The following is a 26434-nucleotide window of genomic DNA, read 5'->3' as shown; positions in this document are numbered from 1 at the left end:
TGAGCAAACTTGAAACCTAATAAACAATGTGCATCCTCCCCACCCCGCGGCTGGATTTAAACACAAATAACATCATCATTAGCCAGATGCTCCCCAGTGCGATGCGCTTATTTCCTTTACGATCCCTCTTTCAGCATGGCGCACCACGTACACGTGGTTGTTTTAACATTCCACTCTTGAATTTTAATGCTAAAAGCTTTCCCATTCGGAAGGGCGGCTCGCCAGTGCCGTTTGGTATCTTATATGTCGTGCCATGACAAATTCTATGGTGTACTTTGTTGTGCCTGTAGGTCGTACAACTTGATAACCGTGCATCAAAAACAGATGCTTGGAAATGATCGTATTTCAAGAACCAACGTATACTGTCACGAACAGGAAGCAAGTATTCCATGAAAGATATATTACAGCCGGAGTCGTTCATCTTTTTTGCCGATATCTTCATCTCCACACATGTGATTCGCCGTTACAGAGAGAGTTACTATGTATACAGGATGAAAGGTGATGTAACTGTGCAGATTCAAGGGGGTAATAGAATACATCAAAATATACTTATTAAAAGGAAACATTACTGTTTTGTAATTAAGTAAACGGTTAATTAGAAAATTAGGCTGAAAATCTTCGTGGGTTGGCAACACTGCATCGCCGACTCACCGACGAATACACACACGCACGCGGTCTGAATAGCAGAGCTCCATCCCTTCTTCACCGCCAGACTTCCTAATGGTAGGAAATAGCAATACATGCTAATATGTTTATCCAATTGCAAGAACATCGTCCATTTTAATTAAAAACTGCAAAGGGATAATTCATTCTTCACAAGTATTTCCAATGATAAGAGTAAATATCAGAATCGTACGGGTAGTAGGCATACTTATCGACTGAAACAGTGTTAACATTAGGGAAACATTATTTGTATCTGAAAGAATATTCATTTGATATTTTCATGTTGAAGGTGGTGTTGACCGATAATCAGGCATACAGTATGTATTGGATATGTGGGACCGTCTATTTGCTTATCATATAACGTATAGTACAGGATTGGGCAGGTAAAACCGGCCCCATCTCATGTCATATGATTTGGAAAATAAATTATGTAGGGTATTGATTTCTTTTCTTTCTTTTTTCTTGAAAATGTAATTATGTTGGCTATACTGTATCTTCCGCGTGTTTTGTGTCATTGTTGTTGCACCATTGTTGCTTATAACCTCTTCTGGTTGCTGTTTAAAAGTCAGACGTTCTAAACACATGTAAAGAGTTGTTCTTTAAATAAGCATGACTTATTCAATACCAGAGCGGATATTCATTGTGGAGGCGTACGTACAGACCAGCTCTATTAAGGAAACACAACAATTATTCAGAGACAAATATCCGCTTCGCTCAGTACCAGCGAAAAACAGCATTCAAGATTTGGTGCGAAAATGGCGTACGACTGGATCCATAAAAAATATAACAAGGAACAGAACTCCTTCTGTCCGGACTCCTCAACTTACGGCGCGAATTAATGAATTTATGACTAGGAGTCCTCGAAAGTCTACACGAGATCGGCTCAACAGGTTCATGTGAGTAGGTGAACTTGCGGACGTGTGTTGAAGTGTTTGAAATTCAAACCGTACCGAGTGACAGCTGTACAACAAATGAAAGAGCCCGATAGAGATAAACGTGTAAATTTCTGCCGCTGGTTGTTGGACATGGTTGCAGTTGCATCCGCAGTATCACCCATGAGGAATTGACACGTGTTTTCATGAACCTGTTAAAAGTGCACAGAAGTGTCTAGTTGCAGATGGAGGGCACTTCCAACATTTATTATGAAGGTAAATGCATTTTATTTTCATTCCATTTCAAGTTTGTTTCAAATCATTAGTACCTATCAATGTCATAACACGGGCCGGTTTTATTTGCCCAACCCTGCATTATTAACTATAGTCCCGTCGCTCTTATTTCCGGCAGCCAATCACGTTGCAGGTCCGTCTACATTTAAACGTGTGCGTCTTGTGATTCACTTCCGATGACGTTATGCATTTCCTAAGGCTCGATAAATACTTAATATAATCGCCCGCCATTTTGGCTCTTTCGTTGGCTTTTGCAAAAAGTACACGAGGACGTTATTTGCCGCTAAACCATTTGTTTAATTATAGTGCGTTTGATTTATTATCATAGGATCTACGACATGATAATGTTTAACGGTGTGGCAAATAGATTCCTCGTCTGGTAGCTCGGCAAAGAAAGAACAAAAATGGCTAACGATACGACGTACCTAGACTTTATAGAGCCTTCACTTCCTAAGGTGTAAGCAAGAGGAGGAATCACGCCGGGAATAACAGCGTCGCGACTATATATTACATTTTTATTGCTTAACGTTTTCGGCATGTTATGCCATCATCAGATCATGAGATTCATTCAAATTAAACATGCTTAATATTAGTACAACAAAGCTTAAATGCAGTGTTGCAAATTGACAACAATCATGGTTATATAAACATTTAAAGAAAATAATGTGTCCTCAATGAGGGTGATCATAAAGATCCAGAATAAAAGCACTACAGATTATTTTAGAAAGACAGGAATTATTTAGTAAAAAATTCAGAGAAATGCAAACCCAACAGAATCATCAATGGCCAAAATATAAATGGTAATGTGATATTTGGATTGAATCCTTAAGAATATTCAACAAAATTTTTTGAATTTCAAAAAATTGGAGTCCGAGTGCTTTTAAAATATCACATGTGAATTTAGGAAGTGTGCCACATGCACCAAACAAAAGACCGGAAACACTCCACGGACTAGTGGGAATGTTATATTTCTCACTTTTATCTAAGTGATGCCGGACTCATAAATGGATTTCTTCTCCTCATCAACGTGTTGTGCCTGCAGGGCATCCCTCTCTAACCCGATTGTAGGATCAAGAACTAATCCCTTAGATTGAGTCCTGTAGATGGCTACAATATCTGTTAGGTGTTAGCTGTTTGGGCAATGCTCATTGGTTGGATATGTCATAGCACAGCTGTTAAATAGGGCAGTATATAAATATTATAGTAGCATAATGTGTTAAAATTGAATTCAAAGATAAATATTTGAGTAAATAAAATAACATAAATAAACAACATGAATTGACACTTGATATAAATTCTTCAGAGGGAAGATATCACTTTTCCGAGGTTCACTTTGTTGAGTGTATTGTAAACATGCAAGTTGGCAACAGTCATGGTTACAATTAGCTGTTTTAACCTTGTTCATAAGTTTGATGTATCATAGTACAATTATTGAATTAGGCAGTATATCAAGTATTACAAGAGCTTAGTATGCGTTAAAATTTGAGTTAAAATAAATAAATATTTAAGTAAAACAACATGAACTGACATATGTTATATAATGTCTTCGGAAAGAAGATGTCACTTCTCAAGGTTCAATCTGCAGAGTGTAATGAGGTTGTAGATTATTGAAATTGATGTGTGCTAGTTGGCTGCTCTCCATCTCCCACTCGACTCGGCCAACACAACACTAAACGTCCGTGTGTTTTGAACTTCAAGCGTTTCTGCGCCCAGAATCGAAGTCTGCATAATCACATATCATACTACATCATATCAGACACCGGCGTGGCTCAGACGTTAGCGCGTTTGACTCCTGATCAGGAATTGCGCTCGGTCGTGGGTTCGATTCCCGCTTGGGCTGATTATCTGGTTGGATTTTTCAGAGGTTTTCCCCAAACATAAGGCGAATGTTAGGTAACCTATGGCGAATTCTCTCACCAAATAATATCTTGCTATTACCAATTCCAACGACGCTAAATAACCTAATACTAGATCCAGCGTCGTTAAATAACCAAATAAAAATATCATATATTAAGTTACATATCATGTCATGTCATATCATATGTCACGTCACACACCACACGCACGTCATACGTCACACGTCACATCATATCACTTTATATACATTATTATAAGTTATTTTGTCTTCTTTCTCGCCTCTATAACCCGTACTGGGCGTTGATGTAAGTCCATATGAGAACTTCTAGACCCTAAAAAAGACAGTTACCTATCGTGTACGGTATGTAAGTACAGACAATTGAATTGATGTAGAGTGGGATGAAATTCCCTTCAATTTATCTGGGGATTGAGAGCTGTCGTGCATGGGTTGGACTAAAGGTCAAGCATCAGTCGTGAACTAGTTGTAATCTCTGTACGCACAGCTCCGAATGTCTGAATTCTACATTAATTCGACGTTTGTGCTATAGGCCTATTCTATTGTGTGTGTTCTCTAAATCCCTTTACACCAAGTTGCAATAATTCCACTTCTCCCGATGGATACTTAATCTGAGTTTACTGAAATGTCCGTTGGAAACTATCACTGTGAACAATTCAATTCAACAAATACTACAATAAACATACAATGAGTAAAGTTTGCAGTGTTCGAGGTGAAAAGTGATATCTGTCAATAGAAATAACAATAATTTGTCAAATTTATTAACAATTCAATTGTTTTCAGAAAGGACGTAAGAAAAGAAGTGTACGTCGGAATTTATCTTGCTGAAATTTAAAGAAAATCAAAACGGTTAGAAAATTGACTCTATTTTACATTTTATGGTAAACACAAAATTAGTGAGACTACTCATTGGATTCATTAAATTAAATTTAATTTCGGCAGGGGCACTACGATGCAGAACTGAGAATTTCAAGATCTAGGCTAACCCTGTAGCTACTAGGCGTATTCCCAAATCCACACCCGATGAATACAATAAGGTTCGCTGTATTCCTTAAGCTTTGGTTTTTCTAAACCGACGCATGCGACGTGCGAGGTGCGAGGCCCGCCTTGCACAAATCCGGACTACACGAGAGATAGTGAGGGTTTCAGTAACAGCGAGATGCGAGGTCTGCGCACCTCGCAGTTATAGAAATAACTCACTATCTCTCGTGTAGTCTGGATTTGTGCGAGGCGGGCCTCGCACCTCGCACGTCGCATGCGTCGGTTCAGAAAAGCCAAGGCTTTAGGTGTTTAAGCACGCAAACCCACTCGTCTCTGTGAGTCGCCAACTAGCGCTTGGGTTTTTTACTTGGTTATTTAACGACGCTGTATCAACTACGAGGTTATTTAGCGTCGATGAGATTTGTGATAGCGAGATGGTATTTGGCGGTATGAGTTCGACGGTTCGCCATAGATACCTGACATTTGCCTTACGGTTAGGAAAAACTTCGGAAAAAAACCCAACTTGGCAATCAGCTCAAGCGGGAATCGAGCCGCTCCCGAGCGCAATTCCAGATCGACAAGCAAGCGCCTTAGCCGACTGAGCTACTTCGGTGGCTGGTTTGGGGTTTGGAGAAGTGTTGACGGAATGATGTAGAGTCTAATAGGCCTATGGGGAAACGCGGCAACTCTGGAAAAAAAAAACCGACTGCAACATTGTCCGCCACAAGTGTCACTTCGGACTTTTCAATTAAAAATCCCAGGCCTACGTGACAGACTGAAGATCTGATCTCTGAACCACCACAGAGAACCCTTGAATTAGCTACAAACAGCTAAGTTTTCTTGACTGACCCGTACAGAGTTAGCTGTTTGTAGCGATCTCAATATAATTTTTGTTCACCTAATAACGAAGATAGAGCCAATCTTCGAAACGTTGTGATTTTCTATTTCATCATTAGCAATGAAAGATGTCCAATCTATAACTCTTCTAAACTCGTCATTATTGTTTTCTTCCTTCTTTAGATCAACGTCAAACATGTTCATTTCAATCAAAGGAGAAAATATGGCTGGAAGTTCCGAATATGTTTGTTCTGTTACACGAAGATATGCCAAATTTCCGTTTCAAATTTAACTTTTAAGGTGATGTAGATAAAGTTTAGCCCGTTTTAAAAATTTTTATCCAACTTTCGGCTTTCTATTTCTTCTTCTTCCAACAAATGGCAGTGTATAGTACAAATTTATCGAAGAGAATCGTTGTCAACCGGAGTCTACATAATAATAATAATAATAATAATAATAATAATAATAATAATAATAATAATAATATGTAATGTGGAAGAGCATACATTACGATGAGAGATTTGATCAATTTTTCAAGTGAATGTGTGTGATGCTCCTAAGTTAACAAGAAATATCATGTTGACAACGAGCAAACAGAAGAATCACAGGTGGAATTGTAACCTATGACAATAGCTTCCATTTCGTGTAAAGATAATCCTTATGGGCCGTATTCATAGACATTTCGCAGCACGCGATACGAGCGTACTAAGCTAGCTCCGGCTATCCACTGGTTACTAGTACAGAATTCAAATCATATCCTATCGCTAACACTGGTTTATGAATAGGTACGAAAAACGCTGATAATCCACCGAAAGCCCACGCTAAAAATGTCTATGAACACGCCCTAGGTGTTTATATAATATATACATACCGGTACATGTATACAGTAATGTAACGTCATCTACCTTCAAGAGTAGGTTTCTTTGGGACGATCCTTGTTCGTATGCAGATTATGAGATAAATCAACATCAGGCACCACACACAATTAGCAAAACTCTCAAGAAATGCGGTCAGCACGATGTAAGCTCACACCTCAGAACGATACAAGACAAGGAACATTCACTCAGACGGCATGAAACTGACTTATTTAACTTTCCTGCAGATATCGGTTGCTAGATAGACTACGGTCAACTGACAGGGAGTGCTTTTGCGTTTTATTATATTGGTGTGAAATTTTCTTGGCTACACAGAAACGAAGTGAGCTACAGGAAGAAGTTATATTGCTCGGTACAGGAGAACTGAACTGTAGAATGCTTGCAACATTACGCCTACGTCAATGTTTACTGATATTTTTCCTCTGAATTGTTACTAAATGTAATACATTATATTAACGGAGTTTATAACGGAAACAAAGCATTATTGTTAAGAAACAAAGTAGCTTATCAGAAGTAAGAAGAATGCAATGTTATTATACACTCTTTATATAGGTTTTGCCAAAGAATCGACAGATTTTTAAATAGTGAAATGAAAATTTACGTATTGTATTAAATTAACTTTTATTGTATGAAAATATGAACCGTTCAGAGCAGAAGTGGTGTAAGTCAAAAATGGGTAATGAAGGTTAAAGTAAACATTCTGTAAAATACAGCGCAAAGCAGCAATTAATATTCAACTTACTTAAACTATTAGTAGTCAGTGGATAAGACGAAGAACATATTAATTGCTGCTTTACAGAATTTTTACTTTAAACCTCATTATCCAATTTTGAATTACACCACTTTTGCTCTGAACGGCTCATATAGTACACGATTTAGTTAATATGTGAAATTACTTTTAGTATTGGTGTACCTGCTATGGTGACCTAGCAATGTGTGCAGTGATGGAAGATTTCTATTTCTGTTCATTCACAGTTCCCTTGACAGTTCGAGATAAGTATTCAGTCAGTCGAGGGAATTCGAGAGAGCAGTAATGCCTGTTACATAAATTTTCTTATTTATAGTTATTTTGAATATCTATTTTATTATTTACTTTGTGCTCTTTATACACTACATTTTATTATCAATACTTTTATTTACGAGTAATAAGGCAAGTCAGTTTCTTCTCGCTCCCCTGCTCATAGCTATTTAATTCACTAGAAATTCAGATAGGCTATAGGCCTACATTGACCTTTGAAATTTAACTTTTCTTTTAATTTTCGAAAATAAGATTTTTGCCCTATCAGAAAGCTCATTTTGCTCTATACTGTTTTCGCTGTAAGAAAAATCCTAATGTAATCATAAGCACGTTGCTGTCATACTCGTGATTGGCTCCCAGTCGAAACACTTACATGACGCAGGAAAATATAGTTCGTATTTGGAAACCATAATCTTGTATTATTTGGAAATAAAAAATTGAATTCTAGTTGTTAAATACGATGAAACATTTAACTTCACTCATGTGTAAAACGCTATGTAAAAGAAAAGCTACTTTTATATTTTGTTATGTGCTATGAACGCGGATGAATACCAACAGTAATACCGAGGTAGTCTGTTCTTGTAACAAGCTGGCGTCACTTGAGCTCGTACATGTTCACGTAAGCACGTAGTACCGAAGTATGCATTCTGTATCCTCAACTGTCCATTGTGAAGACATAAGACTTGAAAATAATTTAATTGTAGTAATTATAAAGTAAATGTTTCCTCAGCAAACGAATGCATAGTACTGAGGTTAGGCCTACTTGATGAGTAACGGGAAATGTTTAACATGAAACAGAATGTACAGCAGTAGGCGGGAACACGTACTGAGAATCTTTGGCGCCAAACGGTGGCCAATGAAGCCTCACTTCAGTCACGTGCTATTGTTTACATTAGGATTTTTCTTACAGCGAAAAGATTATAGTTTTAAAAGATATATCACTTTACAACATTATCTCAATAACTTCTTAATTATTTGGGGGTTTATAATATAAGACACTACACTTCCTACACCGCACTCCATCTTTAATGCTTGTTTTCTCCTATATCAGATTATTCGACATTTTCTTTATAATTTCTACAGACAAAAATAGACAGCCAGTAGTATAAGACTTCACGAAAAGTACCAAATTAAAGCTTAAACTTGTTGATAAGTTGTATGGTAAAACCACAGTCTAGTATACACAGTCACGAAGGTCAATACGTAGCAAATATGCATCCATAGACAGTTGCTAACCGTTAGGATCGCTACTATCGCCTCATTACAGACAATGCGAAATAGTACCGTCACAGTCTATTGTTCCTAGTACCCTCACAAACTCAAGCTTCGTGACTGTATATACTAGACCGTGGTAAAACTATTAATATAAATTCATTAGAAATACGAACTAGTTGACGCAAAAATATGAATAGAATATTATTTTTTTCCGTAGTACTCATATAATGTAACATATTTTATAAATGGTTCCCGATAGACAAACAATTTTACTATGTGATATTCTCACTTGTAGGGGAACATTTTACCTCTAGGTAAATCTGCAATGCAATTAGGTATGTCCAAATTTGTATTATTACTTTAAAAAAGAACTCCTTTGGGCTCCGAAATTTTCTTTCTCTGTTTCAATGATATAAATTGTTTAGTTTATCCATAATGGATCATATCACCAAAGTTTAAAAGACATTAACTAAAAATTGTGGGCTTATGTCCTTAAGAATCGAAATATATATTCACTTATATTTTTGTTGTTTAGTCAACTGTCCGAAGATAAATTTGAACCTCATAAGTGACGCCAATAAGTCATCACTCATGAGGCAATTAAGCCAAGGGATAATGGGATAGGGTGGCCACTTTTTTCTCTACATTGCATACATCGCTAACTAGTAATATATTCCACTAGAAAATTAAGATGTGGGCCTATGTAAACAATTGTTCTTCCTCTGGCAAATATCAAGTGAGATGTACTGCCTGATAATAGGTGTACATAACAACTTGAACCTCAATGACAGGTATTCACTTACAATAGAGCGTCTCATTTAGGCACAGTGAAAACGTAAACACAGTTTAGTTTTGTTAATTCGGCCGTAGATGATATTATGTTAGTCATGCAGAGAGAATGAAATTCATGACCGTAAAAAATGCTGCTTGAAAGCAACATCATGTAAGTAGCAAAATTTGATTTTTTATATTGAATTATTTCAACGTTACAATTGCTTATTTGACAAAATGTGTATATGATTGATAACGTTACACAATTTGTGTCCTTTTGTTTTGTGTGTGTTTGGAAAATATAATTTCAATTAATGCTCCGCTATAAATGTTGTAACTAAAACATTGTGCATCCCCCGTGTTTATCGTACGGCTCGTCTTCCCCCCCTCCCACACGTTACTTGTACAGTGTCTACGTTTCCATTGTGCCTAAACAAGACGCTATACTATAAATTATACTGTGAAAATAGAATTTCACATTTTAAACATGTTACATTCTTGAATTTACTTATAGCGAAGTAAAACTTGAAAATATAGGAGTTCATCATAATTTATTTTCCAGAATGCTCCTCTGTAACAAAATTCTGCATCCTTTAGAAGTCTGCGTAATTAGGAATCTGTTACAAGGAAAACCTGTTACTTTGGTGGCGTGGTCTTCTTTGTGTCATTCTCTTGTCAGTTCTGGACCCACAAAGCCCCAGTGGGTTTCGAGGACGAAGCAATTTCCGTGTGGTGAGTCCGTCGTAGGCGAATTTGCAGGCTCCCCTCCCATTCCCTCTTTAGCTTGTGGCTGGGCCCGGGACACGGTTCCGCTGATGCGTCCAGGCCGGTGACGTCTACACCGCCATGTAGGACGAGGGCTCTCACAAAATCTCACACGATCCTTGTGACGTGACACGTCATTTGGAATGTAAGAGCCTCCATGTCATATCCGAGCGTTATTCATCTCACAACAGGATCACGTGTTACATCGCCCCACTGCACGGGATATGTTTGATGTTCCATCCTTTATTATGTTATGTGTGCAACCTCTACTAGGAAAGCAGGAAAATGTGCAATGATCTCTTGTACAGGGACATCAATTTAATTTTACTAACATTTCTAATATTAACCTGGCTATATCTTTGGATTAATGGTTGAGAACCGGAAACACCGTAAGCTACCCCCTTCCACGACTGGAGTTCGATGATACTGGCTTAATATACAAACAAATTACTTTACTATGCAGAGGAGGGAAGAAACGTATTCACCCATTTACGTAAACTAGGAAATATCGCGATTTTGAGTTTGACAATTTTCATTAGGTTTTGTTTAATCAAAATACAGTATTGTATTAACAATAAGTGTTTTTACTCACGAACTGAGCTATCCGTTCGGACGTATTCTTTATGCATTGTATATGATACTGTCTACAGCACATTAACGTACAATACAGAGAAAGATGTTAAATTGAAAAATAAATGAATTGCTTCATAAAAGTCACATTTTTTTTCAAAATTGAGTTAACATTAAATTTCCCATCTTGAATGCTCAACACATCGTTGTATGAAGAAAGGAATCCAGTTCAACGTTTATTTCATTGTTACATTGTGATCGGAATGTGAGCGTTTTGTAAAGGAAGGGCATCGGTGCGGACAGTTTTTCTTAATTTCCCACAACTTAGCTAAAATGGACTGATGCCCTTTCTTTATAAAGCAATTCATATATAATATGGATGTTTAAACACATTTTTGAAAATGGTGGCCATTCATTTCGATACGGGCTTAAGTTCGTTTGTGCATATTATCGCACTATAGACTATTGTACCTAATTCCTATTACCAGTTTCGTCCTTCGTACTAGTAACTCATGTTAAAATAATTTTGTACCTACTCTATAAAAGAATACCTTACGTATTGTAAGTTCAATCTTCATTTCTACCCGATACGAAAAGATAAAATTACTCAGCCATACTATCTACTGTCCGGCCAAGTGGTTTTGTCGCAGGATCGTAGAAAGAAGAGGAATCACATGACAGTTAATTACTTAACGAGGCCCTTCTATTTAAGTTATTTTAAACAATTTTATAATATTACGTAGACGTCCAATTCCTAACAGACTTAATGCTTTCAGTTACGTCGACCTAGTTGGCGAGTTGGTACAGCGCTGGCCTTCTATGTCCAAGGTTGCGGGTTCGATCCCAGACCAGGTCGATGGCATTTAAGTGTGCTTAAATGCGAAAAGCTCATGTCAGTAGATTTACTGGCATGTAAAAGAACTCCTGCGGGACAAAATTCCGGCACATCCGGCGACGCTGATATAACCTCTGAAGTTGCGAGCGTCATTAAATAAAAGCATAACATAACAACTAGCCTTTACAGAGGGGTGAGCAGAAGCTGGTGGGGGAATCCGGAATGCGACGTAGATAAAAGGACGACAGTACCTGTGCGAAAATATGATTCAATACTCAAAGCTCTTTCATCACTGGAAAACGCGAACATATTTCTGGAATGTACTATACTCACTAACTCGGTACTATGACCGTAAGGTGATTTTGACTGCATAGGCGGACTTGGTTCTGTGTGGAAGACGGTTACAAATTCACTAGTAGAGGAGGTGGGAGTGAAGTACATTCAAAAACTCAGGTAGGTACAATAAAAATTTGAGTAAAATAAAATGATGTCCCTGTACTATGAATTCGAAATTTTTTAGGACTGTAGTTTTATTTTAATATTTACATGAACTTATTTCATTAATTACTCGTACATATTTTATTTCATTGCTCATTTAAGAAATGAAGACGTGGATTTCAAACTTGCCTAAGTCAAAATTACAGGTTATGAGAAGAATGACAAAAACTGACCAAAGAAGGAAATTGTTCCGACAACGATAGTGGTACACAAACAGACGATCTGAGGTGGAACAACGACATACTAACAACAAATAGACGGAAAAATGGTGATAAACTGAGAGCTGAAATTAAGAGTAATGCTTGCATATTCTATAGGCTATATTAAAATATTATCCAGGTTATTTATATTGCCTAGTTTCGTAAAAATGTTATTACATTGCCGTATTTCAGTGACTCGAGCGCTGGACTCATATTCCTGTGGATCCTGATTCAATTCAGTTCAACGCAGAGGTTTTTCTAGGATCTCTGGTTCCCCTGTGGCATCCCAAAAAATCTCCATCGTCTTATCTCACCTCATCGCGGGTGCAGCGTAAACCACCCTAGTATTGCGCAACCTGGACAATGACCTGTCGGTAAATTGTTGTGCACAATTGGCTTCATCACCAATGGCGAAAAGCCAAGTACCCGCCATTATACAAAATATTTATCTGATAATTTTAATTTACTAATAATATACAAGGAAAATACTAACATTACTGTTTATGAGCCGTTGAGAGCAGAAGCGGTGTACGTCAAATATGGGTAATGAGGGTTAACGTAAGCATTCTGTAAAATACAACGCAAAGTAGCAATTCATATTCAATTTATTTAAACTATTAGTAGTCAGTGGTTAGCACGAACGATATATTAATTGCTACTTTGCGCTGTATTTTACGGAATGTTTACGTTAAACCTCATTACCCAATTTTGACTTACACCACTTCTGCTCTAAACGGCTCATATGTTGAGCGCATTCTTCAGCTGTACTATACCAAGCAATAGGCCTACGTCTTCTTTTCTATACATAACCTCGACCCTCTTCATCGCCGTGATGATAAAAAACTTATTGTAAAAAAGAACCACACTCTTCAGATAATCGACCTAAAATAACAAATAGCTCAGTCGGCTAAGGCGCTTGCCTGTCCATCCAGAGTTGTGCTCGGGCGCAGGTTCGATTCCCGGTCGGGTTTTATCTCGATGTTTTTCTCAACTGCAACGCAAATGTCAGGTAATCTATGACGAATCCTCGGTCTCATCTCGCCAAATATCTTCTCGCTATCACCAATTCCACCGACGCTAAATAACGTAGTAGTTGATACAGCGCTGTTAAATAATCATGTAAAAAAATAGAAAACAAATATCACAAGCAGAAATTTCCTTTATCAGCCAATGTGAAATGTTCCATTGTCATATATGCACTATGGGGTTAAATATGCAAGGTAATGCCTACATAATGGAGTTTTGTCAAATTTGACATCCATACGGGACAAAGCCTAACATTTCCAAATTTGGATTTGTTATTCAAATGACTTGTCGTCACCTTCTCTTAGCCTCTTTCATTCATTTTATGTATAGTTTGTTTTAATTATCAACCCTAAAGACGACTTCATATTGAAATATGTCAAATATTGTGAAGAGATTAAATGTGTGTATGTTATGAGTAGGGCTGGGAAGTTGATGAAATATCTTTTTTTCTGAGACATCACAGACAATACTGGAAGCAATACAAACACATTTCACTTCAACACGAACAAATATGACCTACTTTTATTTTGCATTATTTTGCATTTTCGGTCTTTTATTGTCTATTGGTCATTTTTTAGGAAATTTTCTACTTTTTGTTGCATTTTTGCCCTTTTCTCCTTATGAACGGCTTTTATATATGTAGTCAGTCTATATTCGAGAATCTACTGCAGATTGCTTACGCAATTCGATTGTGTCTTACAGGAATTTTCTTCATGGTTGCATCAGCCTTGACTCCTGATCACATGTGTTACTTGCCCCCCCCCATTCAATGCAACAGAACAAATACTGCAGCCACAGTGCCCGCAGTCAGCATATTGTATCTCACAAGTGAAGACGTAAAATGTAGAAAGGAGAACAAAGCAGACAAAGTTTTTTTTTTTTTTTTTTTTTTTTTTTTTTTGCGGCAGGTAGTGACTGACTTAGGTAACAATGTGTTTCCATAGGTGAAAGTATAATATTTTTTAAAATTTTTACCGTTATAATCGTGGTCTTTTTTTATTTTAATGTTATATTTTCAGAAATTTAAGGTAATTTTATGTCATTTTTAACATCAACTTCCGAGCACTAGTTATGAGTATAACTGTAGCTATGATAACATCACGAATCAGAAATCATAAAAAGAAACAGGCGTACAATTTGCAATAAGAAAACTTATTAGCATCCACGGGTAAGGATACAAAATTCGATAATAAGATTCTCTGAACTTTCCCACTACATCTATCACTGCAATAACACCAAGGATGGAACTTAAATTGGAAAGTGATGAACCCGACCTTTAGTACCGTGCTATCGGAGAGGAAGAGATCACGTCTTAAGAAAATAGAACACAAACACAAGACGAAAATACACCCACATCTGTGAAAAAGAATTAGATCTTGAATTCTGGTATATTTTTTCAAACCCAGTCAAATGAGTTTGCAGCTACCACGGCACACTTTTTCATAATTTCTGTAATAATATTTGAGAATCGATTTTAGTATCTTACAATCTCATCTCTGACATCAGTGATGTCAACGAGAGCGCAAGCGTGCCTCATCGCCCGTATACGCTGTTCAGAGCACGTACGGCACGCAGGTACAAGTCACTGATGAACTCAAGGTTTGTACATTACACATTGAGGAAGAAGTCGTTCAGTAAGTTTATGCTGACTGAACTCCTAACTTTTTATGAGTGAAAGAGACGAAAATGTTCTTTGTCTGATATATGGAAAGCGTTTAATTACGAAGAGAAGCAATGTGAAACGTCTGAAATTAATTGATATAGCCTATATAATGATTTATTGAAATTTTGTTGCTTTAGTGACAATAAATAGTAATAAATATATGTTTAGATGTACTGTAGAGGTTCTTTCTCGCTGCATTGCATTTAAGTTTACAGAATAAAGTACAAAAAGAGTATGATACTAATAGTGTAGACTCGCTATGAATTCTGTTTATAAAATTGTCCATAGATTTTCAGTTTGACAAAGTTCCTTACCATTGTGATGGTCTTTGATTAAGCCGAGGAAACGTTCTCTCCAGGTTCTTCGAATTGTGTGAACAGAGTCAAGTTGGAAGTTCGCTTTGAATTGTAATACATCCAGGGTACGAATATTTGCGGCGCAAATTATTTCTGTATTTGGCAGTAAGCACGTATATGAGCATTCTTCCTCACTTATGAACCTCACAAAATCAAGACTAATACCAAGATTATCAGAAGATAATAAGCGTACTATGCTACGTCATGCTGCAGGAAACATAATTTCGCCGGACATAAGAAGGTTGGTGTCGGCAAAAACAAGAAAAAAGAACACTTCTGTATTAGACGAGAAGTCAGGAATTTAAATTTGTTTCTAGAAATGTGCTGTTCACAAAATAAGTACATTAAGTGTTTAACAGTTACACAGCAATTAATTAGGTAGGCCTCATTGTCTAAAACCTCTAAGATAAAAAATACACAATGTTTATTATTTGTTGAAATCCTGTTATTTCATTTTTCCGTATGCATAATGTCCTGTAATTTCTTTCTCTTTTGTATTAGTAAGTTTAAAACAGGAAAACAGTGTTTTTATAGTTGGATTATTAGATAATTATATAAAAATTAATTATATTCTAGCTATTATCTGAAACTATATAAGTTAAGGAGAAGATGTGTTTATTATTTATTGTAGCCTACTATTTTATAATTCATTGCATTTATTAAAGAGGTACATTCTACAAAACATGTTCTGATGTCTTATTGTCTTGTATAGATGTAACAAGTTATCTATTATTTAAAAACAGTTTAATTCATCTTGCAGCGACAGGCCAATGGAGTTCACTTTGCTCACCCCTTTTTATTCTCTGCTGCTGCCGCAGAATAGATTCATTGCAACCAGTGAGCGCTTGATCGCACACAGAGCCGTCTACGTGCTCTTGACCTTGACATCGCTGTCTTCGATCCTTCTGAACCTAGTTGTCCACCACTAGAGTAACGGTTAGAATGTCTGGCCATAAACAAGCAGGCACGGGTTCAAAGTCTGGTTGAGACATGTTACCTGATTGACTTTTTTCCCTGCGTTTTCTCTCAACCAATTAAGTGGAAATGCTGAATAACTATCGGCGCTGGACCCTGTACTCATTTCACTTGCATTATCACCTTCATTTCACTCAGACGCTATACAGCCATTGTAGTTTTTAAAGCTTAATAAAATAAATCAATTAAAAAACAAGTGAATATCAAGCAAATCTACAAATTTCAACAATGCGAAGTTGTGGTATAATTTCTGTGGACTGCAAATATCTATCTAATTGAAAACGGAAATTAGCATCTCTCCTGATACAATATGAACTGTTCCAAGTGACAATTATTTAAATCTCAATGAAGTTAGAATTAGTCTATTGAATATCTATTCCCTATTAAATAGCCTCGTATGTTTCCACCCTCGTAGAATTGCCATTCCAACTCGCTTCAAATTTTAATCACTCGGAAGTATAAAAACCTTTCCGGTATTACCATTATAGTCAAGTACTTCCCTATAACACTCCACTTGCTCATTGGGGGGTTGAAAAGAATACAATAGGGTACTATAGTTGACTACCATCTCCACCCGCTTCTCATTGGAGGTATATATACATTAGAATCTCCGTTTCAAGTGTAGTAATTTCATTAGGATTTTTTCTGTTTTGTTTTGTTAGTCTTGCCAGCAAAGCGGTTAATCTCGTTTGCAATCTGCATACAAATGAACTTGAGTTCTCCGTACTGTATGTAGGGACCTCTACGTTCTGCATTGACTCCGGGAGGGTGATACTGCATCCCGCTTGGTGTTTGTTACTGGGGATCATAATCCTCGCAAGAAAGAGACAGACAAGATTGGAAGTTTGGTCAGCGAACAAGGTAGTTAAGGGATGGAGAATACCCTAACAGGTCGGTCGTATTCAACAGAAAGGGATGGGTGAATATGTAGGTAATTCAGAGTAGGGAAATGATGGTGGAACTGAAATTTCAGAGCGTCCTCAAGAGAGAGAAAGATAAAAAATAGAAAGTGTAACGTAGAAGGGAAATGTGAGTAGAGGTGATGAAAAGAATAAAAAATCTTATCTTTTTGGTTTGCTTGTTATCTGTTAGAATAAGGTTAAAAAGCTTAACGAAGTTTTGTTATATAAATAAGCAAATAAGTACGGAGAATGAGAGTGAGGCAGTCTTCAAAGAAAAACTGAACTAGAAAATCAACTTCTCTCAGGCTTCCGTAAACATTGCAAAATTACATCTACTGTACGTTCCCTTTGGCCTTTGCTGTGTATGAGATAAAAGTATATTGTTTCGTGGAGTATACCAAATTAAGGGGAATGATACTTAAATCAAGCAACATTGTCAAACTTCATACAAAAATCTTATATTAAAGCACACAGCATTAAGCCTTCAAAAATAAACAAAAAGAAGCATTTCATTATAGTACACATACATGTATCAAATGTGAATTTCGTTGCGATATTTTATTAAAAATTCTGGCTGTTAATTCAAGGAAAAAATTAAGGTATTCCGCAAAGGAAATTAATACAGGAATAACAACGTGTCTCTGTAATAAAAATTCAACTCTTAAATAAGAACGTGAATAACAAAGAATATAATTTCACCAGAAGGATAACAGCAGAAATTAATTTTAAAATATTAGATCAGCAAAAGTATTACTGATACTAACCTATACAAACTTAGACCCAAATAAATATTATTTTCATTTCTGAAAGTTGCTATAGGCTAATAAGGGAAAAATATACAGGGTAGAAGGGACCGATGCACCAAAATTTAAGAGGTGATTCTACATGTTAAATATAATAAAACTTTTATTAGACTTTTCCTTTAATTAAGCAAGAAAAAATAGTCTTTGCTCAGTGTTTGCAGCGCTCTAATGCGGTAATGGCCCGAGAGAAATGGCTGATTGCTATACAAGCAGATAGGTAGAAATAATCTGAACGGTTAGACTACTGTTAAGAACTTTTTCTTTTGCATATCAAACCGTTTAGCCATGAATTTAAATTTTATAATTGCAAAAATCATTAAAATAAATCTTTTGAAACGTTGCGCGTCACTGATTGAGTTCAGCAGAGGGAGAGAGGAAGGTAATGAGTGCTGGGCGCGCTTGGAAGTATTATTGCAGTAGCCGTGATGTAGCGAAATGTTTCATAGAAACAACGATTTCCTCTAAAACGGTGAATGTTAGAGAAAAAAACTTGTTTAGATTTTTTAAATCTCTTCTGATCTATTACCAGTTTCATTTTGGTACAGAGGTTGTCATCCATTCTGTATAATGTTAGAAGACTAGGTCTAAGATGGCCAGAATAATCATGGATCTTGTAACTTTTTTATAATTATGAGTCTTGTAACTGTTGTAATAATCATGGGTCTTGTAATTGTTGTAATAATCATGGGTCTTGTAACTGTTCTAATAATCATGGGTCTTGTAACTGTTCTAATAATCATTGATCTTCTAACTGTTCTAATAATCATGGGTCTTGTAACTGTTCTAATAATCATTGGTCTTGTAACTGTTCCAATAATCATGGGTCTTGTAACTGTTCTAATAATCATTGATCTTCTAACTGTTCTAATAATCATGGGTCTTGTAACTGTTCTAATAATCATTGGTCTTGTAACTGTTCCAATAATCATGGGTCTTGTAACTGTTCTAATAATCATTGGTCTTGTAACTGTTCCAATAATCATGAGTCTTGTAACTGTTCTAATAATCATGGGTCTTGTAACTGTTCTAATAATCATTGGTCTTGTAACTGTTCTAATAATCATGAGTCTTGTAACTGTTCTAATAATCATTGGTCTTGTAACTGTTCTAATAATCATTGATCTTCTAACTGTTCTAATAATCATGGGTCTTATAACTATTCAATAATCATGAGTCTTGTAACTGTTTTAATAAATTTTCAAATATTTTCCTATTAATGCATAAAACTGTAAAAGGCATAATAACGGAAATTTGGTAAGAAAAAATGTTTCTCACATTACGCTGTTTCGAACAATTCTTATGCCAGTATAATAATTGTCTACATTTACTCCAATTTCAATTTTATTTTTGTGTTATATTTATATGGTAACACTATTGTATGTATGCAATTGTAATAAAAAATGTTATGTATATTTGTAATTATAGTTGCAGTTGCATTACACTAAATAGATAGATAAATAAATAAATAAATAAGTAAATAAATAAATAAATAAATAAATAAATAAATAAATAAATAAATAAATAAATAAATAAATAAATAAATAAATAAATAGGCAGACAGGCGGGAGGGCGTACTGGCGGGCGGCTGGGTGGGCAGACAGACAGACAGACAAACAGAGACATAGAGACAGATGGATGGACTGACAGACTGACAGACGTACGGGCGGATGGGCGGATAGTCGGATGGATGGATGGGTGAATAAATGAATGAATGAATGAATGAATGAATGAATGAATGAATGAATGAATGAATGAATGAAATAAGATTATAAGATGGCCATCAAACAAAAACACATTAAAATTTGAAGATATTTAATTACATCCCCAATATATTTCTTTTTGTGCCAAACAGACTCCGCAATTTTAGGGCCTATGCAGTTCCGTTTCAATATATTCTACTTTGTTCCAGTATATTCCGCTTCATTTCAATATAGTCTGCTCCAGTATAATTTGCTCTATTCCAGTAGGCCTACATACAATTCTCTATAGTCTATATTCCATTCTGTTTAATACATTCCGCTCAGTTCGAGTTCATTCCGCTCGGTTCAGTACTTTTCGCTCGGTTCCAGAACATTTCGTTCCACTGCGTTATAATTTATTCAAATTCGTTTTATTCCATTCCGCTTCATTACGTTTCATCGCATTCCACTTCACTTCTCTTTTAATTAGTATTACCACTACTAGTTAATGTTTAATACTAGTTCAGAATCATAATATGAATGACGAGGGTAAGAATCTAAACATTCTAAACATCACAAAGGCTTTGAACTTATGACTGCATGGTGACTGTTCACCTTTCGCTTAAATTTATTAACACTCACGACTTGAATTCTTACTTTGAACATAGCCTACACTATGAACTCAGAAAAACTGTAACCACCTGTCATTTGTTTGAGGAGAAAGGTATCATAAACCACCGACATGTGAATTCTTTACCCTACATTATCGTCCTTGTGTAAAAGTAATTGAAACTTGTGAGCAAGTCCGTAGTATGTGGCAGAGAGTAATGGACCAAAATCCGTCAAAGACAAAGTGGCAGGGACGCTCTAATAGATGGGCCTTGCACGCAAGGTACTCCCCAAATAAGTGTCTAGTGTCTACAGACATTAATTGTGCTCGGTCCCTGCGACATTGAGTCCCATTCATCATGCTACTCTTCGCAGCAAGAGGCAACCGCAGCTCAGCTGGGCCCCAACCGCCAATTCGCTCATGAGGACAAATTTACAACCACACCCTAAAGTTATCCAGATCTGATTCTGTAGAGGGCAAACATGAAGCGACCTCCTAAAACTAAGGTCATCACAGATTTGTTCAAAGTCGCATATCCCGCACCAATGTGGTTGGTAATCTGGAAACTCAATTTAATTATATAAAGGATTAACTGGATGGATTATACCTTAGATTTAAATTTTACAGGTATCACTGGCTGCCTTATGCGTAACGTAAGGCGCAGGTTTGAAACCCATCTACAATACGAGTTCTTTTATTTACTGTCCTGCATTGCCTCAATCTATTGCAGTGATCGGGAGGATCAGTGCTCTGTGACGTCATCCCTCAGAGCAACCGTGCTCTCTTTTTACGAACATCGGCATCCAGAGCTCTGAGTGGCGAAGAATAAATAACTGATAAGTGATAAGCTTCAATTTAGTTCTACAGTGACGTCCTATTCATTTTGTGCATATGATATGTATATGCATTCCTGATAGTACTGATCGCATGGTAAATTAATATGGGTATTTTAATTTTTCATAACTATTAAATATTACCAGTAGAATTCTTACGGAGACAAAATGATATTACTGTAGCAATTATTGCAATACGAAGAAACCCTTAATAGCTTATCTTTCAATTGAGGGCTTTGCCGGAAGAAAGGCGGATAGACCTATACGCCCTTCTTCGGGAAAACGGTTTAAAATGTAGTGAATAATTATAGTAGCGAAATTTTGTTTTGATTGTACTGTACATACCTGCAGGACAGGGCCCCGTGCGTGTATAACATTTTATTCAGGTGCGTTTTAAAATCTTAGATTGCATGTATCTCAATTCGCCATATTGACGTATACGCCCTTTTTCCGGTAAACCCATCAATTGTTGTATCACACTCGCCGATCATCTCGTTCACATTTGTCATATTCATTGCCATGACATTCTGAATAATGATATTTCAAATTTAACTTTTCTACACGCTGGAGTACTTTACAACAAATTAAAAAAATATCATTGCCTCCATATTCTATAAATATAAATCAATGCCCCCACACTAATAAGTTTATAATAATTTTTATATATTAATGATCTTTCACTAGTATTTTCACCGCCATATCGTTTACACCAGGCCTTCACTGTAAATGAAATTCTTAACTTAAAGATTTAATCCGTATTAATATCATCCCAGCCACATCTTCCGGTACAACCACTATGTTACGACTTATCTCAATTAATCAATAATGAGAGCGACGAGCGATATGTACATATTTCAGAGCCAAACTCACGATTACAATCCAAATTATTAACAGAAAAAATAATTAATACAAAAATTATAAATTGAAAATGATAAGTAACTTATTTTCAGTATTGGATCGGGCTCTATTAGATCGATTGAGTCATTGCTGAACACCCCTTAATTCTCTACTCCACCTTCCCAGGCTGGGAAAATTATTTTTTGTTGCGGTACTAGCGGACAAGAAGGACAGTGACGGATTGTACCAGGATTTTACGAATTTTCGGCTCTAGCTGGTCGCCTAAAATCCATCACTGATGCAGAGAGTCTGCGGTGTAAGCGAAAAGAACATGGGCGGGGGTTTCTGCGTTCCTTTCACTTCCTCTCTTATGCCTAGTGCTGATTTGCACTTCAATATATAGGAAAATTACCACGTATAAATAAAATCAGAACTTAACCAATTCCCCAACTGCCTACTAGATTGCCGTTGCGCGATTGCTGTGCTCCTCTTCAGATGCTCATTTAGCATGATCTTGCTCCGACATCACAAAAACACTGGAGATCACTGGTCTATTGTCTCCGAAGTCCGTTGCATGTCATAGCGTTGTTTGAAAAAAAAAAAAAAAAAAAAAAAATATGAGAGCACAATATGCGCTAAGAGTAGATTAAAACCCTCGACAAATGAGAAGAAATGCTTTGTCGATAAATTCACTTAAAACACGAAAATATATTTCTCATTGTCGTTATATCCGGAATGAATGTGATGAAGAGTAGTGTGGTACTTTTCAATATAAGTAAATAACAAAAAGATATGAATGTATAAAAACATAAATACATAAATAATAAATATATAAAAATAATATTCTGGTTACATTCATACATTTTCCAAACAAATTTGTCTCTGTTATGCCATTCCAAAGAGGGTCCTGTGCAGTAGCGGCATTATCATGCCTGGGACTCGCATTACAAAATGCGGGCTGGTTTCAATCCTCATGGGAAAGGAATTTTATTACGAAATTTCAGAAAATGTATGAGACCGGTGCTCACCCATCGTGACGAATTTGAGGAGCTAGAATAGGCAGCGAAATCCGGTTACGAAAACAAGCTAAAGCGGCTGGAACATCATCATACTAACCACACAATGCCTGGTATCTGGCGATTATCGTCTGGTCTGTTTTATTTATTTTATTTCTTTATTTATTATTTCATCATTCTATACGCACAGTCATGACCAGGCTTAAAGATAAAAATCCATTGTATTTAAATCTGGCGAACGGGCAGGCCAGTCAATTGAACTCCCTCAACCAATTCATCTTTACGGGGAACGGCGAATCAATTAAACTCAAAAACGGATAACGTCCAGAGGAACATCATACATTAGGCCTAAGTTGTGTAATTCGTTTCTAAGAAACCGCGGATACCTGTTCCTGTTACATGTAAGATATAGGGACTAATAAGATGACAATCAAACAAAGGAGAACAGTTATTCTCATGGCCTGTTCCAATGAACAGTTCCAAACATCAAAGCAATTTGAGTTCACTACTCTTTGGGACTAAATGTAAGGACAAACTTCTTACTAACTCTGAGACTAAGCATTTTAAGGACCATGTTTATATGAAAGTTTTTCGGTGTTCTTTTTTATAGGAATACGTCTCCAAACTATTGGACATAAATTTGTATACACTCTGCGTAAGACACACAATGGGCTAATTTAAGCCCAAGAGTAAGAATCCATCCCGGGTCCGGCCCTAGAATAGCCAAGCCAGCCTAAATTCTCCTTTTCGCAGACGAAGCGACGCACAGCAGTAGGTTCGTTCCAACAAGTGGTTCATGAATCAGTTCATGTACGGTTCCTGTACCATCTTATGCGCATGCGCTAGTTTAGCATCTACTATGGGATTGAAACTGGACTGCTGGACGCTGTTGGAACGCTTTCACGGATCGTTATGTGCTAAATCCAGAGATGCTATAACTGTGATCATCTTTGCTAAGAATGGGATGCTTAATTATTGTTTCGTAGCTAATTCTAATTGCAGAAAATAGAATTTTGATAATTTTTCTATAAAAACATGACAAAAAATATGGAAGGCAAGAATTCCGCTAATTCAATATCGTGTACTGGGAGGCTCTCATCTAAAAATAGTTCCTTTTTTAATTATTAATTTATGTACGTTATTTACTATACTTATAATCAAAGTTGTATTTTGAAATTGTAATTAACTATTTCAATACCCAAATAATTTTCATTCGCTTTCTTTTTGGCGAAAATTTAAATGAAATCTCTAGTTTTATTATTCGTCTGCACTGTCACTTTTCATCGTAACCTCATTGATGTGAACAGTCGATCCTGTCTTTCTTCGGTATCGAGGAAATGTTGGTGAGCTTATGCGCATGCGCGTCTCGCGTACTCATCAGTACATGCCTCAATCCGCTGCCTACTTCTGACCGTTCCGAACCCGCGTCAAAAGTTTGTTGGAACGTCCGACTGCAGTACATGTTTCCGGTTCAGAACTGGTTCGGATTTTGTTGGAATCCTTCTTTTTTATTACGCATGATCACGATAGTTACGGACGGTTTCTGACTGTTGGAACGAACCTATCGATGGTTTTCATAAGCGTTAAAGAATTTACAGAAAGGCAGTTCTTGTTTGTTTTAGTTTCTCCAACCCACAATAGACGGACAAATGGCGGACCTTACGTGATGCCGGGCCTCCATTTAAGACAACACAGACCATCACACTGACAAAGGACAGACATAAATTACCTTATGAGATTCGAATCTATGAGCGCTACATGTACAGAGTGGCTTAGTCGTTGCATACACCGCGGCCGACTATAGTTCAACGCATTCTTGTTGGAACTGTACTGATAGTGTCTATTGGTCCGTGTTGGATACTGCATACAGACGTGAGACAAACATATCACTCCTCTCGGTCTACACAAAGGGAATAGATTTAGATTCTCCGCAGTTAAAGCCGTCGAAGCATGAACATGATCAGTTCCCTGCATTTAGCGACGACCTAAGAGCAAGTGGAAATGCTTCCTAGACCTCAATACATGTGTTGTGCTGCAGCCCGTCCCAGTTAGGAGTACGGATTGTAGGATATGATGTGGCTAATGTTTTAAGGTTGTCATACATATATAAGGCTCAGTTTTTTCTTCGCTCTCCCGTCTGTATTCGTTCCTTAGATAAGCTAAACCTGCCTATAAAATAACTTATTATGTGCCTCTGGGAGTATGTATTTCTGAATAGTAGCATAAAACTTGTCATACAAATCTCTATACTCACAATAACTGCGTCATATATATATATATATATATATATATATATACATATACAGGGTGCAAGTGAAATAACCCTGCAGATTTTCATAGCGAATACCTCATGCCACATTGGTGGAAAGAGTATAGTTTTCTGTTTAAAACTCTCTTATTCGGTAACTATTGTGAGCAGGATCGTGATATTTTGTGCATATTGATAGAAAATCTATTAAATAATCATTCATTTCTCTGGTGTATTTCAATAACGTAGGCGGTTTTCGTGTAAATTTAATTAAAAACCAATAATTTCAAGCGACTGAACGTTGCGAACAGATTGCAACGTTGCAGTCTGAGAGTGAGAGGTTCACCTACGAGACAGATTTTAGTTTGTTGACCTCTTACATCTGTATTACGAGAAAAAAAGAACAGTGTGTTAGCGACGATGTTGCCTGACTTGAAACTTCCAACTCAAATTCCTAATTAACCATGCATTCAATCACAAAAAGTAATATAGGTTTTCTATTCATTTAAGTGTACCCAATTGCTGTGCCTTTCAATCTCCAGGATTATTTCACCTCCACCCTGTATGTATGTATGTATGTATGTATGTATGTATGTATGTATGTATGTATATATGTATGTATATGTACATAAACATAAATCTGAATATATTAAGAATTTACCACAAATAAAAGTAACAGTACAATCTTACAGATTTCGTTCACTAATTACTTTTCTATTATATTTTGCGTGGAATTTGGATTTTTTCTTACGAGAGTAAAGAGAAACATATTTCTATACAGTTTAAATTGAAGATAATGTTGTTGTAATTACATTAGTAATTACGAAGATTATTCTATCTTATAAAAATTATCTAAGATGTTCCAGCAGTTAAGCTTCTAAAAGGCAACTTGTAAGTAACCTTTTTCTCGTAGTTCCCACAAATACTATAAAAATAATGGATATTATAATATTGTTTACTTACAAATATTGGGTGTCTTGGTCCGTCCAGGAAAATTCGAACTGAAAAAAGAAAGACAGATGTTGATGAAACATTCATAACATATAATACAGTACATGGTGAGAAAGCATAAAGAATAAAAAAAATATTCATAATTTAATGGTGGATTCTCGAAATAGAACAGTATATAGAATAGAATGGCAAAAAATTGAAAATGAAATATACTGCAGAATATCTTGAATATCCGTCAGGGTACGTCTGGAGAAGGGGCATTTATATG

At 36.4% G+C, this 26434-nt stretch overlaps 1 protein-coding gene across 1 annotated transcript in view; it reads right to left on the bottom strand.

Annotated features, from left to right (window-relative positions):
• The window catches only part of LOC138692595 (zwei Ig domain protein zig-8-like), a 1559187-nt gene extending 1532968 nt beyond the window's left edge, over window positions 1-26219 (bottom strand). The window contains exon 1 of the mRNA XM_069815597.1: window positions 26179-26219. The gene's annotated coding sequence lies outside the window, so the exon portion shown is untranslated. The remainder of the gene's footprint in view (window positions 1-26178) is intronic.
• Between the last annotated feature and the right edge of the window lie 215 nt (window positions 26220-26434).

Source organism: Periplaneta americana, chromosome 17 (assembly GCF_040183065.1).
Source record: "Periplaneta americana isolate PAMFEO1 chromosome 17, P.americana_PAMFEO1_priV1, whole genome shotgun sequence".
In the NCBI taxonomy this organism is placed as follows: Eukaryota; Metazoa; Arthropoda; class Insecta; order Blattodea; family Blattidae; genus Periplaneta; species Periplaneta americana.
The sequence above is the reverse complement of the archived record's forward strand: the minus strand, read 5'-3'. Positions and strand labels throughout refer to the sequence as shown.